This window comes from Haliotis cracherodii, unplaced genomic scaffold (genome assembly GCF_022045235.1).
Source record: "Haliotis cracherodii isolate W230 unplaced genomic scaffold, xgHalCrac1.p SCAF_14, whole genome shotgun sequence".
Taxonomy (NCBI): Eukaryota; Metazoa; Mollusca; class Gastropoda; order Lepetellida; family Haliotidae; genus Haliotis; species Haliotis cracherodii.
Window position 1 is genome coordinate 2,524,574 of NW_027266269.1, and position 21,202 is coordinate 2,545,775.

General features: G+C 38.0%; 1 protein-coding gene, 2 long non-coding RNA genes and 1 pseudogene across 3 annotated transcripts in view; 3 read left to right on the forward strand and 1 right to left on the reverse strand.

Annotated features, from left to right (window-relative positions):
* Window positions 1-21,202, forward strand: part of LOC139460911 (multiple epidermal growth factor-like domains protein 6) — an 85,067-nt gene that overhangs the window by 48,872 nt on the left and 14,993 nt on the right. The gene's annotated exons all lie outside the window — the stretch shown is intronic.
* LOC139460956 (uncharacterized) lies at window positions 614-20,270 on the forward strand (annotated as a pseudogene).
* LOC139460964 (uncharacterized) lies at window positions 5,818-11,017 on the reverse strand. The gene is made up of 3 exons (XR_011652849.1): window positions 10,902-11,017; window positions 10,521-10,604; window positions 5,818-6,916 (listed from the first exon to the last, which is right to left on the reverse strand). It is a non-coding gene; the product is annotated as an uncharacterized lncRNA (long non-coding RNA).
* Window positions 11,096-13,508, forward strand: LOC139460963 (uncharacterized). Its single transcript, XR_011652848.1, has 3 exons — window positions 11,096-11,408; window positions 12,078-12,168; window positions 12,853-13,508. It is a non-coding gene; the product is annotated as an uncharacterized lncRNA (long non-coding RNA).

A 21,202-nucleotide genomic window follows, 5' to 3' on the forward strand; every position in this document is an offset into this window, starting at 1 on the left:
ATATCCCTAAATTGTTTAGGGGAAATCTATAATGAACACCCCTCGTACAATGTGAAAAAGCATTTCATGTGTGGCAGGATACATGTGGATAGATATAGTCATGGGCGAGGTTGAAAAAGTTGTAGAAATGACTTCCCTATCACTGTTTTCAATCATCCCGCGAATAGGAAGATAAATCAAGTAGAATCAGTACTTCCTAATACATGTATAACTTGGAGATTAGTGGGGTTTAGTATATCAAACCAAATGTTAGCAAGTCATTTCTAAACCCTTTAAAAAACAACAAAACAAGGCAATCTGGTTAATCAAGGTTAACTGAGTGTGAGGCAAATGTATCCCGACGATGCTGGCTGATTTGAGACATTAATGTAAAGCATACGTGGTTGGTTAAAGTTTTTATTGTTTTACCATAATATGGTTCGAAAGGAAAAGCTTTTGAATCGTTTGATAGGCATTTCGTAGAATTTGCTGGATGACAAAGTATACACATTTCATAAATTTGTTTCACTCTAATGGCAGAAAAAAGCCGCATAACAAAACTAGATAGCATAATGTTTTGACGTATTTGTATCACAGTCTGAAAATGCAAACAACGTAACTGCTTGCAGGAGCTACTACATCGAGTCCCCTGAAGCCATGCAGATGATTTACCAAGTTCTGCTGATATTGAGTGAGTATTGGAATTCAAAACGTCAACACCAGTATCCCATTGGGCGTGAAAGACACATTAGTAATACAAATTATTAGATAGTGTAAATGAAAATCAGAGATGACAACGAGTGTTCGCTAAAAGGACGACGCCTCACAGTTTTGTGAATACGGACTTTAAATATGATTCTACTGAAATAATTATAATATAATGCCATTTAACATAAACAATTCAGTGTGATATTGAGTTTAGTGTAGGTCTACTGATACATTTAAAAGCCTAAAAAGGCTTTCTCTCAAATTCCTATGATAAACAGCTCTCAACTTCTTCATATCAATTTCATGTCAACTGAAACCAAATTAAAATGAATAGAACGTATATATTTGTTTTCATAAATCCCTACACCTGCACAATAGTTTCATAAGGCTTAATACCAGTTCTGTGAATCGTCTCTGTAACTCATTCAGTCTTATGTACTTGCATAACTAGCTGTCATCATGACTGAGATGTACAACATGACACCGTTGCTCGTTTTGGGAATCGAAAAGAACAATAACATCAGGGAATCATTCAATAAAACTATGATCAATATAATGGTAGAATCTGGGAGTCAACAGGCGTTGTCCTCTTGCAACGAGATTACATTCCCCTATGTAGATGGAAGGCTTGAGCACCAGAGAGGGGTAGATGCACCATTCACCATGGCAGTATCAGAAGAAACTGATTCATTGGTTTCTTTACTTATCCTTGTGAGGTAAAGAAGAGTGAGTGAGTGAGTGAGTTGGGTTTAATGCCGCTTTTAACAGTATTTCAGTTATATCACAGCGTGTCAGCTTAATGTGGGAGGAAAGCCCGAAGTGATGCAGGTCTCTGACGTTTACCACTTCGGTGAAACCCACGAGCACAGGTATTGTGCTGACAAACCTAGAACCATAATCGGGGCGAACCGGGAAGGTAAAGTATAGCAAACGTAAGTATTCAGTATACAGATAATACTAATGAAACACTGTTGGACATGGTAAATGGCAAAGCTATACTTTTGTTTTACCATTATATTGATTAACTTAAATTGAAGCTCAGTCAACCTTAAATTACTGAACTGTAGCTTCCGATTTTACCTCAGAGAATGGAAACATTTAAAAGTTCTTCTATTTCAACATTTAGTATTTGAGGCATATGGAGAAGACAGCTGTGGATGGGGGAACTATGGAGACAAGTGCGACAAAGAATGTCCTCTGAACTGTATCTCTCATCCAGTAAAAAACCTCAGGCACTGCAACAAGGAGACAGGGAGGTGCTCGGAGGGGTGTGTGCCTGGGTGGTTTGAAGATCTCTGTGACCACGCCTGCAGCAAGAACTGCTTGAGAAACATCTGTAATCGCCAAAATGGCATCTGCGCGTTTGGATGTAGTGGAAACTACACAGGAGACTATTGCAACATTACTCCAGGTGTGACAACAAATTAAATGTTTAAACCTGTAATAGTGCATGGTGATGTGTATTAACAACAGACTGTTGCTGTATTGGAATATTAATGCCACATATAAACACAAAACACCTAATGCAGCATTGGCCATGTTGCAGTCATCTTCACCGTGAAGAATCTGGCCAAAATAGATCTTCAACAACCCAGGATTGTCGGGTGGTCAGATTCGTTGATTTAATTGATGCATGTACCATTATCCTTGACTAGAGCGATGCTCATCATGATGTCAAATACTGAAGTATTTACAAACAGTCGTGATAAAGCTGGAATACTGCTTAGTGCCGTGTTAAACAACTTACAAACTAGCATAAATATCACGGCGGGGGACACCAGAAATGGGCTTCTCACATTGTACCCATGTCGGGAATCGAACACGGGTCTTCGCCGTGACGAGCGAATCAAACAATAAGAATTTGATGGAGTGAAACAACATGGCATACATACATACATATACTTGCGGTAGTGGTGTTTCTGTGAATATGTATAATGCAAACTTCATTTATGTCACAGTGACGGCGGCAACGCCTCCCTGGGAATACAAAACACGTGAGTACAATAAATAATCGCTACAAAACCCTTTCCTTTATCAAAAGAAAGTGAGCCTATATTATGAGCATGTGTTACTGAATCACTGTGTTTTTGAAAGGTGAGTATATCCAGCTCCACAGTTGGCACCCATCACAAACACATGCAAATGCAGCAAATCAATTGTTTACTTGAAACAAAAAAAACCCGGAAACATAAGGTGGATGATTTTATGACATTTGTGCGACAAATTTGGAAATGTCCTCCACATAGCTACCACAAAACGTTTTCACAGCTTTTGTAATTTGTTTGAGTCACTGCATGTTGTGACCTTACTCAACAACTTCTGAGCAAGGGTCGTATCACGGTCTTTGTAATCTTGTCAGAAAGAACATACTCGTTTGTCCTCAAACGTTGTGAAATGTAAACACCACATTTGACTGTTGGAATGTTGAACTCACCCCTCTTGTCATACAATCTCAAGATGAGTGTTTTCTGACTTGATATCCATATATCTAAATATTAAAGAGATGGGGAGGTCTCATTGGTCACCTTAATCACTAGTTCAAGAGGCTAAATCAGTGGAAGGGAATTGGCTATTTGATGTTTTAAATGACATCAGGTCTTCGATATACTTGCTGACAGAAGCTTAAGTTAAATTACATTGATTCAACTTGGCCATTCTGAGAAGAAATTCTCTATTCATATGCATAACAAACACGAATCTGCAAGAAGGGTAGCACAGTTGGTGCCCATGGGGATACCTACTTCTTGCCTAAATGTCTTTATATATTTTTTACATAATCACAAACTATGGGATACGTGAAGAATGATGATGATAGTGTATGTCTTTTTGTTGTTTGTTTATGTTTCTCACCTAAGCCTGGGTCACAGGCACATCGTCAATAGCACCGAATGAATCCTGGCCAGAGACAGCACCGGACCTGGCTGCGATACTTGTCCCTGTTTTTCTCATCCTGGTTGCCCTTGCTGTCGTAGTGTTAATACTGTAAGTGTTTGCCTGGCAAAATATTTTAAAGGTCGAGATTATTAACTAATGCACAACATTCTGTCGGGTTTTTGTTTGTTTGTAGAAAACATTACATATGCTGACAGCTCTTGAGTAAGTCGACGTCCAAGTGTTCATTCTGCTCCCTAGATGCAGGTCATTCGACATAGATATTACAATATTTTGGTTATAATAAGAGAGTATTGTAAAGATTACCGCATTCTCGTGAATGTAGTAAGTATTAACCATTTTGAGGTGAGCTGCTCTTTTGAATTGCAACAAAACAGTTTACATTTTACAGTTTACGTATCCTTTGGTAACCAACACTAGTTGTCGGTGTATCTTCAGCATTCTTTATAGACGAAAACGGAAAAGAGGAGAATCTTGGCGGAATACCAATGCAGTGACAGCTATAATTCCATGCTGGAGAAGAACCACTACAGCTAAAAGATTATACAGAAATAGAACGTGAGGCAGTGTGTCTTCTTCTTTATCATCATTTCCATCGGCAGCAGCAGTAGCATTATCGCCATCATCATCATCAGCAGTGGCATTATCGTCATCATCATCATCAGCAGTAGCATTATCGTCATCATCATCATCAGCATCATCATCATCATCGTCACTAAATACGCATTTGTACGGTCAATCATCAAAAGACATAGAAACAACATATACTATAAGCGCAAATATGCAATGATGATCGTCTCATTCCTGAATATATTAATGCTGATCAGTTGATTTATAAATGTTTTGATTTTTTGTATTCTCTGCTTACAGGATTGGTGAATATGGTGAGCATACACAGTTATATAATTCTACTAAAAGCGAGAGTGTATTATTATTTGTGTTTATATAGGCGATTTATAATTACTCAAAGTAAAAAATAAGTCTGATCATATGCACTTATTGCCTTAAAAAAAAAAAAGTATGACTTCATTAGCTTTTGGCTAGAACAAAAATCTTGATAAGAGACTGACAAGTAAATATTGAGAATTTGTCTTCATGATTGTTGAACATTCTGACGCAAGCTTCAATACCGTCTGTCTTACAAATGTTGTCGAAATGATCTTTTTTTCAGAACAATGTACAACATATTATGCAAACTAAAAATTGACAATCAAGCTTAGGTTGCAGATGTTTGATCCAACAGTCATATTTATTATGTTTAGAACCCTTCGTGGCAAAGCAAGGAGGAGCAAGGTTTGCCAGCATTTTGAAAGGTGACTGTTTAATGGATTTGGATCTTTTGACCAAGAGTCTTAGGTACAAGTAATTGAATAGATATCGTGTTCCATAATCTGTAACCCAATACATGGAACACAATGGATATCTTAAAATGCTGCAATTGCTATGTTTTCAAAATTCGTCTACATCATTGTATTGTGCAGTGAATTATGCTAATGTGTATATATAGTACAATTGTTAAAAAACAACAACCAGAAAACATCTATATAATCCACTTATTGCAATTATCTCACCAGCAGTAAAGAGAGACGATGGTTTCTCCGGCAGTTTTGTGGATGATGTAAACCTGCTGTCTGGTAAGAACATGATACCTTTATCGAAACTGATTATTCAAGTATTTCTTCGTGCATTGATACGTCTATGTATCACAACTGCATCATGAGGAATTAGATGAATCAGTAACCTTGAAAAAATATAATTGCCTTCAAACAAGTATTTTTCACAGCAAAAAAAATGCAGTTTCCGGTATCCGGATACCTGCCGGATACCACCGGACACTTACCCAAAACGCGTCCGGGTATCCGGTGGCAGAAACCTTGCCGGATACCAGATCTGTGGTATCTGGCATGGACACCTCACCTGAAAGTATGTCACCTGGAATCCGGGTATCCGGCACCGGATACCTCACCGGATACCTCAATCTGGGTGTCCAGGGATCCGGCACCGGATACCTCATTCTGAGTTTCCCAAAACATGTCACAATTTGGGGGGTGCATTTTGTTCAATTAAGTGTGAAACACCTAAAAATATATTGGAAACTAACCATGAAAATTGAACATTGCTGAAGGTATCCGGCAGGTATCCGGCAGGTATCCGGATGCAATTTTTCGAGATGTCTTTCTCCTAGTAAATAATGTTAGCCTGGGCATAGTAGATAGCTGTAGTGTATATTCTGTGTTATTTGGGTTGTAAATATCCCCTTAAAGTTGAGATCTATGGGCAGGTACTTTTGGTGAAAACATTTTTCAAATTCATATATATTTCATTTTAGATGTTCAGCGTATTAAATGAAAAGCATTCAGTCCTGGTATGATGGTATCCTTACATTTCATCTTCATATTCCCAGTTTGTTCTAGCTTCTCGTGGTTGAAGCGCTCGATTCACCACATCGGTACATTGCTTGGTGTCACCCATCATTATATTGTTGGAATTTTGCTCATAAAGTGACATAACACCATATTCACTCTGACAAAACAAATGAAAGTCATTGGCTATGTGCTCACTTGGGCATTTGTTCCTGGTGAGATTAAAAGATTATTTTGGAACTGTATCAGTACTTGTTACATCTTGACAGACGAGTTTCATTGAAGTTTGAAACAGAATATCATTAACCCAAATGGGTGCATCCACAGAAAACACCTAATAAAGTACCGGTACATAAAAATATCAATGTAATTTTTCTACTGACATGGAACTAAAAACTTCATTCAGTGAGCTGTATTAATTGTAGGAAAACATTCAGGGCATTAGTATATTTGATATATGTTAGCACCTATGTTATGAATGATCAATATCATATTTCTTTAAAGAAGCAAAACAAAAAAAGTTGTTAAGATAACAAATCATATTTATTGATTTTATGACATTTCATTGGTTCAGTAACCAAAGGTGTTTGCAAGAACATTCAAAAACAGAAACAGATGCTTCAATGCCATTTTCTAAATAAACAAATCGGTCAAATCTCAGAAGAATTTCAAGGGAGAAGAATATCTAAAGTCAATTATGTTTGTGCAGTAAACCACAAAAGTCATTCAGATGTGTATAGTCAGCGTCAGTGTACACCACATAAACATAGTCTCACTGCTGTGGTATTAATTCCTTTAGACTTGATTAATGTCGTAATAAAACAACCTACAGAATCACACTGATGTGGCATTATTCATTCAGAATCATCACTTTCTGAGGTGAACCTGCTAGTTGTTCTGGGGAGGATTATTCATCACCCTGAGAGTCCTTTGTATGACTTGTCTGATTTGGTGTCATTGTGAAATCCAGGTGCCTGAAACAATTTATAACATCTTTAAAATCTTGTTATTAAAAATATAAGAAACACACATATATTGACAAAGGGTAAAAAGTTGGTTTCTCAATGAGTAAGGTAATGACAGTTTATCAAGCAACTGTTAACCAAACCATGTTAACCAATGTAAAAAAGCCATAGCAAACAGTAAATTTTACAGAAAATACAAAATTGTAATTGATCTTCTGAAAACAATTCCTGTAGTGCCATAAGGCAGGCTCCCCTGAATTTTTCTCAAATGTTTGCATTACATCAAAACATAAGGAAGGGTAAACAAGGCAATGCAATGCAATAAAATAGGTTCTTATACATAAAAACAGAACTACCGTATTTGATGTAATAAGTGCCTCGCTCTAATAAGCGCCCACGGGAATATTTGCTAATATATTGGCTAGTTAACAATCCCAATTAGCACCCTTTCCAATTGATCAATGTATACAACGCTTATTTATTTGCATATAATACACATTCGTGTGTGATATGCACCCTTAATTATGGGGAATTTCATTCTGGAAAAATATATTTGTCGTACATTAACATTTCAGGCTGCCAGCATAAAGCACAAAATTTTGAGAGCGCCTGGGCGCTTATTCTGTCGAATACGGTATTCATAATTATCAAAACTTTCAATCACACAAGTCATGTAAGTGATCTCAAAATATTATATAATGAGTGTGCAAGTTAGTATAGTTTCACACAGCTTTTAGCAATATTCCAGCAATATATCTGCGGGGACACCAGAAATGGGCTTTTCACACAGTACCCATGTGGGGAACAGAACCCAGTGCTTCGGAGAACGCATTACCCACTAGGCTACCAAATACAAATATCATCTCAAATACAAAAGTAAGTAACATTAGGATTTCATACAACAGATATTTTCACCAAATATCAAGTCACTATACAACTGATTGAATTACTGATTAGAGAAGCAAGAACATATAAATGTAGCAGCTGAATCAGGCTTAATTTGAATCGTTCCTTGCTTCAGTTGCAATGGGAGCCACATTGAAAATAATTATCTCACTTATTATTGATAATTAATATCTACCATTAATTGGTAGGCCAAAATAGACACTGATGCAAAAAAATCAACTGAAAAGAACCACCTGAACAATCGACTAAAAAATATGTATATTACATTTTGGGGACCTTGCTGGCAATAGCATGGGCGGATACAGAGGGGGGGTGCTGTGGTGCGCACCCCCCTTTTTATTTCGAAAATAAATCTTTATTTCTGTATAAATTACCACCAAAGACAATAAATACTGTAGCTGTAAAAAAAGCTGTATCTGCCCATGATTAGTCATGAGTAAAATCATTATCATATTTTTATCATTTATCCTATCTTTAATTAAGATTAACAATAACGGGAAAAACTGCCAAATATATTGGTCAAGTGTAATCATTATTTAAGTAGTTCTATTTGGTTTTGGAACTTTTCAAGGGTCATTGTAAAAATATGTGTATTCCTATTTGAATACTCGTTTGATTGTTATAAAGTTACACAGTATTGCATCTATCGTCTGTTTCTAAATACAGTGGAACCCATCTTTGACTTGTGTGACATAATTGAATCATACCCCAATTGAATCATACCCCAAGTGCATTGTTATGCATCTGCACAGAGTGGTCAAAGTCCTTGTCACACACATAGTTTGCTACAAGGCAGAATCCAATACAGTTGAGACATCAGGTTGTATCCAGAAAAACTGTCTGATAATCTCAAGTATGGTCTTGGTAGGATCAAGGGATGTAGCTAATCCTAAATAAACATTAAACAAATGACATAATCTCTTCTACAGAACACTTGATCAAAGCCTGCCCCACCTTTGATGTTTATCATCTTGTTACGCTCACAACAGCTCATTAGCAAGATGAACTCAATGTCAACTCATGGTGGATTAGGGATTAACAGGGCAATTAGTGTCAGGTGGGTATTATCACTTTCAATTATCTGTTAATTACTTAATTGAGTAGTGACAGCTTAGTTAGTTTCCAACCACACTGACAAGTCAGTTTACAGTTTACTAGTAACATGTTTCTGTGGACCAAGGAAATGTATCTTGCCAGATACTTAAAAAGTTCTACTCATAAGTAATAAAATAATGTCAGTTTTGATATGCAATTCTCCCTTCAAAGACATTTAACATTTGATATACATAAACTGTCTGTTGAAACTATGATGATGCTAATATACAAGTCGCACAAAACAACTAATTCCTATACTGGTACCTAGCCAAACATACATATTTTTTATACGCGTATGCACATGCTTGTACATATATACCTCTCCTGGCACATCACACATACAAACAATCATTAGATGGATGTAATGGTTCAAAAATATTTTACATACACAAACAAGTGAACAGATTCTGTAATAGCATGGTTAATATTGGGAGATGTTTAAGCATTTCCATTTTCACAGAATCGAAGGCATATCCTTTCAGGACTCAGATCAGCTTGTAGTGATTTAAATTCACATAAAAATGATTCATGTGAAATGACCTATCCCGCATGTGTGGCACCTGTTATAAAAATACCATTCATTACTTATATGTGTGTGACAAATTATGCTATTATTAGAAATAATAGGTATTATTATTATACAGCATGGATATTAGTGATTTAAATTCACATAAAAATGATTCATGTGAAATGACCTATCCCGCATGTGTGGCACCTGTTATAAAAATACCATTCATTACTTATTTGTGTGTCCAAATTATGCTATTATTAGAAATAATAGGTATTATTATTATACAGCATGGATATAAGAAAGCTTTATATGGAATTGTTGAAAATTATGTACAGGAAAACATTGAAATAAATCAATCAATACATGCATTTATCTCAGAATAGATTTAATCAATATGGACTTCTCCTTCATTATCTAATTATAATCAGATGATTACATTATTGCTCAACTGATAGTTTGCAATAGTATAGAATTAGTATTATATTATTAATTATTTTGTATTTGAGCATCATTTAGATAAGCCAATGAAAAAAATATATGTTTAAAACACATGTAGTAGAACATATTGCAATAGTTAAGACCCGAAAAGAAGTTATGTGTAGGATCCTCAAAATGGTATCCACAAGAGCAGGTTGTAGAATCATGTTGGTGTTTGTTGTTTAACTCTGCACTCAGCCATATTCCAGCTAAATGACGGTGGTCTGTAAATAATCAAGTCTGGACCAGACTATCCAGTGATTGACATCACGAGCATCCATCCACACAATTGGGATACAATGACATGGATCAACCAAGTCAGCGAGCCTGATCAGCCGATCCATTAAGTTATCTCTTACAACTAGCATAGGTTGATCATGTTGATGGGGACTAACTTCAACCTGGAATCCCCATGTGAGTATGTATGCGGCTGTTAGCTTTGTTTGATGTTTAACGCCACACTCAGCAATATCGCAGCTATGTGGCAGGAATCAAACCTGCATGGGTCTTCAGCACGAAGAGTGAACGCTTCAACCACTAGGCTACCCCACCACCCAAAATTCCCCCATGATAAAGTTGTCATCATGGTTATTGTTCAGCTAGTTCAAGTGAAAATGTTCATACCCTTAAAATGTCTTATCTTCCACATCACGATGATCTCTGATACAAAACTTCCCTGTCATTAAAGCTGTTCTTGATTCTTCACATCTGGAAAAATATGTTGAGGCTATTAATCATCTCACAGAGTAAAGGGAGTATATGAAATAAGACAGTGAGTCACATTAGCATACAAATTATCCAGTTAAAGTAAACATATTTCTTCATTATATACATAAGCAAATACTAACATATGATAGACAGGCTACTTGTTATATAAAAATATAATTATATCCTGATACATTTACTTACATGTTGGCTATGAAAGTTAATGTGTCACATGTGACAGACTTACATGTGGTAAATTACTTTAATACGTGATCATTGTAATATTCACATATTCCTTACCTTAATGTGTCACTTCAGCTGCCAGCATTACCTCAGCTGCAATCTCAATATTTGGCCAATTTTGACGAAATGACCGATCGTTTTCAGTGTATAAGCTGGGCCTCGTCTTTAATATAACTTGGCGCAAGTTGACGACGCGCATAGAGAGCCGGGAACCAGCTTATGTCGTGTTAAACTGGTTCCGGGCTCCCTATGCGCATCGCCAACTTGCGCCAAACAATATTGTGATATTAGAGACGGGGGCCCAGCTTTGTGTTAACCCGGAACAAGCCAATTTACCCATATTCCCCTGCGGTCCAGGGCGCCATTTTAGAACATGGACGTAAACAAACCTCGTGTATCGATATACACTGTCATGCTTGATTACGATAAGCTTACCTCGTGTATCGATACATTGTTCTCATTCACCTCCACCACGGAAATGCCGGCCGAAGTTCCTCTGAGCCATCCACAACGCGGAAGTCAACAGTATTTGGAAAGGCGATTGGCAGCAAATGCGGATGCCAGGTACGTAGCAGGGCTTCGTGACCTTATGATTTCCGTGCAGAGATCTTATGGAACGGATTGATTTTGATATTTTCCTGCTCTACATACTTTACCGTAAACGCCAAGGGTCCTTTTTTTAGTATTATGGTCAACTGTTTGTTATGACGACAAGGATTTGCATAAGGGGCGTAATGGATTTGTGGTCAAAACAAGATGATCCAAATTAGATCCGCTTTTTATAGATAATGAAGAAATGTACAAAGATCTAGGAACGATTATTAACTCTAAACTTTTGTGGGATGCTAATACAGACTATAATTTACAATAATGGCCACCAAAGACTTTACTTTTTTTACGCTTAACATATTTTTATAATTACACTGTTATGTCCTTGTTTTGTATAAGCTTCATAACTAAATAATTCAATATTTCATGGAATGACTCTGACCTTGGCGAGGATCTTTTTTGCAACAAGTGATTCCCTATGTAAAGTGTATGTTGAATGACCCAATAATTGTTTGACAGTTGTTAAATATGGGATTATGTTTTATCTCTGAATGTTTGGGATGAAATATTTTAATAAGGACAGTTCTAAGTTGGAAACTCAACTGGGGCCTTTTCAATTGAATTCAATGTACAGCATGTACAGTTTGGATAATTCTGTAATGTGAATGCTACTTATTTTTGCAGAATGTCTGGATGAATGAATGAGTCAGTCATCTGCACAGCATCAATGGAAAAAGGGAAGCAATGAGGAACAAGAGAAGAGTAGCAGTGAGTGGTAAATATTTGAAATTATTCTGTTTGGTTCATCATGTTCATGTAGCTATTCTGCAAATATTTTTTCAGTTTGCTTGTTCTTTATCACCTGTTGGCATGGATGGCCTAATTATCAAAGGCACCACAACTTGCTGTGCATAGTTGCATCTCTTGGGCTTGACAGAAACCAATGGTCGTGGGTTTGAATCGAGGGTAGCATCATACACTTGCTTGTGGGTTTCATCAAAGTGGTAAACATGTAAGACCTGCATCACTTCGGGCTCTCTTCCCATTTCACTCATTTAACACCACATCCAACAATACTTCAGCTAAATGACAAGGATTATAAATAATCAAATCTCAAATCCCAACTAGGCAAACCAGTGAGTAATGTTATGAGCTCGATCCAGACGCACCGATGATGACTGTTATGGACAACATCCCACGTTATTGGGTACGATTACGAGCGATCAATGAGCCCACTTGCTACCTCATCTATTACTTTGGCTTGTATGGGAAGCATTTTTAAGAGATGTCAGTTAATGATTGTTTCAACTCATCAGCATGGAACAATATATATCTCAAATGTTTGGTATATAACAAAACTCAAAGATGATAAATTAAGTGAATTTGCTGCCTTTTATCTGTAAGTACATGTTGCAACAATTCTTTTCTATTGCTACAATCTTTATACATAATTTTGCAGAAACTGAAGTCCAGCTTGAGATACCCGGATGACTGGTTGACAGTCTGGAAGGACCCTTCCAGATATCAGAAGTGATAGGCAGACAGTGATGAGGAGAATCCTGTTATTTCAATGGGGGCCTACCAAGAAGTTATATCCCAATTGACACTGGGACACACTCACAAAGGCTGGTCTGGCTAATGTGAGAAGACCAACCAATGCCAAGTCGGAGTGGGACCCTTCAAGGACGTTGAAGAAATTATTGTCTTTGGCCATGTGGTAATCACTTGAAAGGAATGATGTTTGCGACTACTTGTCTATAAATGTGGACCCAAACACCAAATAGAATGTTCACAATTCTACTAACACAATGCAACAGGGATAGAGCCGATCTGGCCTCCCCTCATCCTGGTTCCTGTTTTTCCATGGCAATATAGAAGGGAAAGGATATTTGAGGGCAAGTAACTCTGAACTGGTGAGCATGGTCTGCTTATGCTTTCAAGCGAACAGTTATCCCACTCTGTTATGAGTATTGAAGAATAGGAGGAAATTGCATACTGCATCAGGAACCATCATGTGAACAATGTTCAGTGTGTGATATAGGCATATAAATAAAAGAAATTGATAATTTGTTTGTTGTTTATGTTTCTTTAGCCAGGTGTGTAAATGGGGATTTTCCAATATTTTGCCTCAGTTTGATAGCCACAGTTATCGGATGAAACCATGCATTGCTTGGACATCTTTGGAATAACACATTGATCTGCTATGTCAAAGGTCAATGTCATAGCCAGACAAAAAAATTGTTAATGGCCAAACTCTTCCTTAGGGCAGGGATAGAAGTTGGCAACAGGTCATACACTTACTTTTTACCCCCCCCCCACCCACCCCACCGGCATATAATACGGGGTGATATAGCGATCAGCCAGTCTGTCTGTCCATCCGTAATCATTTCCTTTTCCAGGGGAAGGATTCCCAAACCATTCAGTGTATTTGATCGAAACTTGGCAAATCTATCAGGCACATACTGAAGTGGTGCCTTTTGGTATTTTGGGATTTTTCTAAAAAAAAAATATTTTTTTTTTTATGGAATGACGTTGGACATAGACTCAATTGGGGATGGGGTTCGTTTCCGGGGCAGAATTCAAAAACCATTCAGTGTATTTGATCGAAACTTGGCAAAGCTATCAGGCACATACTGAAGTGTTGCCTTTTGATATTTTGGGATTTTTCTAATTTTTATTTTTTTAAATTTTTATGGAATGAAGTTGGACATAGACTCAATTGGGGATGAGGTTCGTTTCTGGGGCAGAATTCGAAAACCATTCAATGTATTTGATCAAAACTTGGCATTCATATGGATGCGACCATGGTGGATCTTTTGTGGATAAACAATGTATGCTTCTTAAAGAACTTTAAACTGTTGACTCATTACATACAGAAATGCACATTTACTAGTGGTTACTTTACAGACATCTGCCGGGGGGTTATGTCATCTTTCTGATGACTCTTGTTCTCTAATGTGCCTTTTCCTGCAGAAGTCTAAATAACTCTTACTCATATAGTTGTATATCATTGTCATATGTTTGTCAATGTTATACTGAATGAAGCAATTTACAATTGTTTTTGAAATAGTCGCAACTGATATTGAAGGTCAGATTAGCTTTCAATGTCTTTCAGTAAAAATGTTCACAGTAACTGAGGAACAGCTCTCTGTAGTGTGATGAAATCTGGTACATGTCACCCTCAGAGTGAGGCATATTGTGTTTCAAACTTAAATGAAGCTGGTATGCTCGTAACAAGTACTTGTACCTTTACAAATAATCATATTATCATCTCACTAGGACCAAAGGCCCAAGTGAGCACACAGTCGATGAGTTTATACTTTCACTCAGAACAATCTGGAAGTCTGAACATGAAATTTAAGGATATCATCATACACGTATTAGAACTGATGTTTGTTCATTAAACAGCTTAACATCTAAAAAGATTGAAAAAATTGTCTTCTCCAAAAGTACATGCCCATAGATCTCAACTTTAAGGGGATATTTACAACTAAAATGACACAGAATGTTACTACAGCTATCTGATATGCCCAGGCTAACATCATTTACCAGGATTGCATCCGGATACCTGCCGGATTCCTTCAGCAATGTTCAATTTTCATGGCTAGTTTCCAATATATATTTAGGTGTTTCACACTTAATTGAACAAAATGCATCCCCAAATTTTGACACGTTTTTGGAAACTCAGAATGAGGTATCCGGTGCCGGATCCTTGGACACCCAGATTGAGGTATCCGGTGAGGTATCCGCTGCCGGATACCCGGATTCCAGGTTGCATACTTTCAGGTGAGGTGTCCATGCCGGATACCACGGATCTGGTATCCGGCTTGGTATCTGCCACCGGATACCCGGACGCGTTTTGGGTAAGTGTCCGATGGTATCCGGCAGGTATCCGGATACCGGAAACTGCATTTTTTTTGCTGTGTTTGAACGTGCGTTATTGAAAACAAATTGAGTGTATTACGTAACACACGAGGCAGTGCTCTGGCGATGTAACTGTACAATATACGCTCATATGTCATGCTCATAATAATAGTAACCAAATAGTAATATGCATACATGTAGGGAGTGAGCGAGTGTGAGTATGATTTACACCGCTTTTAGCAATACTCTAACAGTATCACAGCTGGGGACACCCCAAATTTGCTTCACCTATTGCATTCATGTTGGAATTGAGTTTTAAACACTCGGCTAACCCACGGTCCCAATATCTAGTGAGACAATAATTATGAACGTGTGCATGTGTATATATCCGTATCTTGCATATTTATAACTGGTAATGCTGAATTTTTCACTTTGTTTCTTATTATTTAAACGTGTGTATCTACCTTTACAGAAACGCACGAACAGAAGATACGGGATATTCAAAGGGTCTTTGTTAAAACTGAGGCCTTTGAAGATGTGAAAGAAAGATTGCAGATAGTTGGCCATGTGACAATAAGCGGTGCTCCAGGATCTGGTAAAACATCCATGGCCCTGATGCTGGGAGGTGAATACAGGAGGCAGGGGTATGAGCTGGTACTGGTTGAAGATGTAGATAAAGTGCAGTTGTCTGATTTTCTAGATAAAGACAGAGATGTGTGTGTCATATTTGACGACATGTTTAAGACATTCAGATCATACACGGATGTGCCTCGTCTTACACACTTTCTGTATGACCTGCTTGTGCTCCTAGAACAGTGTAAGTCCAAGTCTGAGAGAAGATATGAGAGTCTGAGGCAGGAATCAAGAGCGGAACAGAGAGTTATGATTTATTCAAACATCTATTGTATATTTACTTCTGAAACTAACAACCTTGAGCATGCACTGTCAATGCTAGAAGACCAGCGGTTATTCAAACCCGTTTCAGAGATCATCCTGACAAAGACTACACCTCTTTGCTATACACACGAGGAGAGGAAAGCAATATGGTTGAAACACAAACGTCAGTACAAATGTAGAACAGATGTTGATGTGAACAAAATTATTGCATTCATGGAAACAACTGTCGGATTTCCTCTAGCATGTAAACTTTTCTCCAGATATACTGGTTTTCAAACATCCAGTGAACGTTTTTTCGAGGACCCTCATTTTTATATTAAACATGAACTTCATACGATTATCAGCCTATTGGACGACAAGTCAGCTGCTCTTATCCTGCTGCTGCTGTGCGAAGGACAGCTGAACATCAGCCAGCTGGAGGCTGCATCTGACCCCGGCATAGAGGCTCACTTCAAGGCTGTTTCAAGTATTGTGAAGACGGCAGCAAGAAAGGATGTTGTGAAAGCTATCAGAACTTTCTGTGGCACAGTCTGTACGGAAGGAAACACAAAACATTTTCACATTCTGTGATTTATGATGTCTGTGCTTCTGTTTTATTCAGTATTGACCCAGAGTTTACTCTTAAACATTGCAGTATTACGTTCCTCTTTGAGCATGTACAAGACCAGCAAGCCATGGACACTCCTCTTAATGAACACCAGCTCAGCATTCCTTTATCAGGGGCCTACAGTGGAATAATTGCTAAGAGGATGGCTGATGCTATTGTTAGTGGTGCATTCAGTAAATACATAATGTATCTCACGTTAAAGGAAAACGAAATAGCTGACAGCCTATGTGAAATGATCAAAGAAGCAGCTGCCCTGTCTGATGTTGCTAAGCACAACATTCTACAATATGCCTGTATCACTGGGAGCAAGAATATCTTGGAACGACTTGTTCCCTACTGTTATATTGATAGGCATGACCTGTATGGTTGGACACCATTAATGTATGCAGTTGTCTTAGGGCAGATGGGTTGTTTTGACATCCTTGTGAATAGAAAAGCTGACATTACGTTATGTGATAGCAACAACTACAATTTACTGCATTTGGCCTGTCAGCATGGATCTTTGCCCACTGTAAAACACATAAGCATGGTACTCAAGAAACTTCGGTCTGATTTGTATCTTAATGCTCGAGAAAGACATGACTGGACCCCAGTTATGTGTGCAGTGCTCTCTGGCAAGAAGGATGTTTTAGACTATCTTATCCAAACAAAAGTAGATTTAACATTAAGAGATAGCAAAAACAACACACCTCTTCATCTTGCATGTCGGTATGGACATACATCAATTGTAGAAAGTCTGCTCCCCAACACAGATGTAAATACACGTGGCAACAATGGACAGACGCCAGTGATGTGTGCATTATTGTCTGAGACAAAGGAAACTCTCGACCTTCTTGTTTCACACAATGCTGATATCACATTGACAGATGATGACAACAACAGCCTCATTCATGTGGCTTGCCATGTTGATGATATGTCCCTTGTAGTGCAAATAATGCCTAAGTTTGACATTAACATTCAGGGAAAACATGGATGGACGCCAGTCATGACTGCAGCTGTAAATGGAAAGGCGGATCTATTTCGACTCTTCCTGGATACGCTTAATGTTGACCTGAAACTAACAGATGACACCAACAACAATATCCTTCATCTTGCATGTCATGGGGGAAATGTCTCCATTGTGATGTTACTACTGCCACAGTTTGACATCAACAGTCGGGGATACAACGGATGGACGCCAGTGATGTGTGCAGCTGTCAGTGGAGTCGAGAGTGTTTTCCAACTGCTTGTGTCACAGGGGGCTGATCTCACACTGAGGGATGTCTACAACAATCATGTATTCCATTTAGCATGTGAGGGTGGAAATATTTCCATAGTGAAACATCTACTGTCAGGGACAGACATCAATTGTCTGGGAAACCACGGGATAACAGCTATAATGATTGCAGCTCTGCTTGCAAAACCAACTCTGTTTAAACTACTGTTGTCAAAGAAGGCTGATACCACACTGACTGATGATTATAATGACACGGTCTTGCACATTGCGTGTCAGGGTGGAAACCAATCTGTTGTGAAAAATCTCATGCCACAGTTTGACATCAATGCTCCCGGAAGACATGGCCGGAAAGCAGTTATGAATGCAGCAAGGTCTGGTAGGAAGGATATGTTTTTTTTGCTTGTGAGTCAGAAAGCTGATCTCACTTCGACTGATGAATACAAAGACAATGTTCTACATATGGCATGCCAGGGAGGGAACACAGCTATTGTAGAATATCTGTTGACAATATTTGATGTCGATCTTCGGGGAAGGAACGACCGGACACCAGCAATGCATGCAGCGAGGGCAGGACAGGAGAATGTGTTCAACTTACTTGTGTCTAGAAAAGCGGATCTCACCCTGACTGATGAGTACGGGAACAATGCACTTCACCTTGCATGTCAGGGTGGGAATCGTTCCATCGTAAAGAACCTCCTGCCTAAGTTCGTCATTAACGTACATGGAAAAGATGGCTGGACACCACTTATGAATGCAGTTGCTTATGGAAGAAGGAGTGTGTTTCACCTGCTTTTGTCCCAGGGAGCAGATGTTTCCATGAAGGATAACCATGGCGATTCTGTGTTCCATTTAGCATGTCAGGGTGGAATTAGTTCCATAGTGGAATATCTACCGTTAAAGAATGATGTCGCCACTAAAGACCATGATACAGCAACACACATAAAGGAATCTTTCTTCAAGAAAAAGACCTTTGACATCAACATCAGAGGCAGGAATGACCAGACACCACTAATGAGGGCAGTGTGTGGAGGACATATTGCTGTGTTCCGGTTCTTAGTGTCCCGTGGAGCTGACCAAACTCTGGTGGACAAGGATGGACACTCTCTTCTACATCTTGCTACTCAGCATGGTCAGCTTCATATGGTGAAATACATCATAGACTCGTTTGACATCAATGCTAAAGACAAGGCTGGCTTGACACCTGTCATGACGTCAGTATTATATGGCAAAGTTGCTACGTTCGAATATCTTCGAGGAAGGGAGGCAGACTTGTCACTTGTTGACAATGCAGGGAATATCTCTTTGGATCACGCTCATAAAGTAGGATGCAGACAAATCATAGAAATACTGGAGGCAGACAGGAAGGTCAGACGATTGTCTGCGGCGATGAATCCGTGTGTTGGTAAAGTGTCTGTCCCTGATAAGAAGGCAATGCAGCCCCACCAGTTCTACTCAGAAGTCATCTGTGAGAGGGCTAGTGCACAACCTGAAAAACAGAACCAACAGCTATGATCATGTCCTAAAGCAAGGAGACACATTACTACATGTGGCATGTCCAGAAGACATCTGATACTAGATGTTCGTGGCTGGTGTGACTAGACACTGGTGGTAAAGGGACTGCATGCCTTACTGCTACAGGTGTTTGACAAACGATATCGTCATTCTTGTTCAGCAGGCGATGGCAGAGAAATAATCACTTAATATTTGTTTCTAAGAAAAGAAAATAATGTATTAACATTGAATTTACTCATGAATTTAAATATCCCCCCTTTGATACATAAAATCATAAATGGATATTTAACCGGATACAATTGACGGAGAAGAAATGTTGTTTCAATACATGTAACTATTACTGCACATAACCTATGTATGTGAGTATCTATTTTCTCGTCCAATGCACCTTCAATTGTTCACGTTGATTGATATGTGTACTGTAAAAGTGACATGTACATATACTCGGTATCCTGTATTTGTCAAATAAATTTCAATGTATCCCTTGTGCGTTTTGATGTCGGTACTACCTACTTTTGAATTATTTGAACGAAAATAATTGTTTACTAAAAGAAAATTGATTTTTGTTAACTCTGACGTTGTGCCAGATGTGTTTTAAGTAATATTGTATCAGTTTTCTTCACGTGCCTGGAAACTGAAGCGTTTATAAGAAAATGTTCCCAAAGTTTCCTTGACACATTCCTGTTGGGTACACATTCACTATGAAAGCCGAATATCTCCATGCATTGATTAGAAAGAACAATAAGATGTATATTTTGGTTGAAATAAACTATTATCTCGCCCAAAGGACTTTTGAGTACCTTGTTAACACAGTACAAAATTGCAATATCCTGTTTAAACATCACAGTAACCAGTTTAAATGAGTTGGGTTTTTTTATCAAAGGGGTACAATGTATATAATCCTACACATTGTTTCCATTTGGGGAAACGAACCCTGGCCATTTGCATGACAATCACATTCTGTAATGATGAGGGCTACCATCCTTCAACAATCTAAAAAACAAATCCATAAATTGTAGAAGTAGGGACGAGAGGGACAGACGAGCTCAATGTCAGTGTGTTCAAAATATCAGGACAAACTATTCTGTAAAACATACTCTACTACATGCACGAGATCAGTTTTCACTTGAACATGTAGACTCTTTTCAGTTAAATTTGTGACCTTCACAGTCATGTGTAGAAAGTTTATATTTTGTTCAGCACACATCAGGTGTTGAGTCTTTATTGTCTTGAGGAGAGCCATCACAGTTGTTATACTCATTCTTTCAATATCAGTGTCTAGTCCAAAAAACTAATACTTGGTCGTTTCTAACATATATTAAGTCGTTTTCAACAGTTACTAAACAAACACCAAACTTCATCCATGCCAGTTTGCAACTATGTTACTTGAGGAGATTAATACTCCTGTTTTTGTTTGTTTTTGTTGTTTTTTAAACTGGTCCTCTTAGAATACAATACCAATATTCATAGGTCATTCTTGATTTTACATTTTATCTTAAACATAGTTATGTAGGCATTGATTTGAGCAACCTTTGTATATACGAATGTATATCAATTGCGTGTAAACAACTGTAGACAGTACACAGGCACGTTATTCTTCAGAGATGCTTTCATCCCGACCATCTTATACCTATAGCATATTACTTATATATGTTGGCTGAAATATGTAAGGGAACACCTGGTATCATCTAAATACAATGTTTATTCTTAATA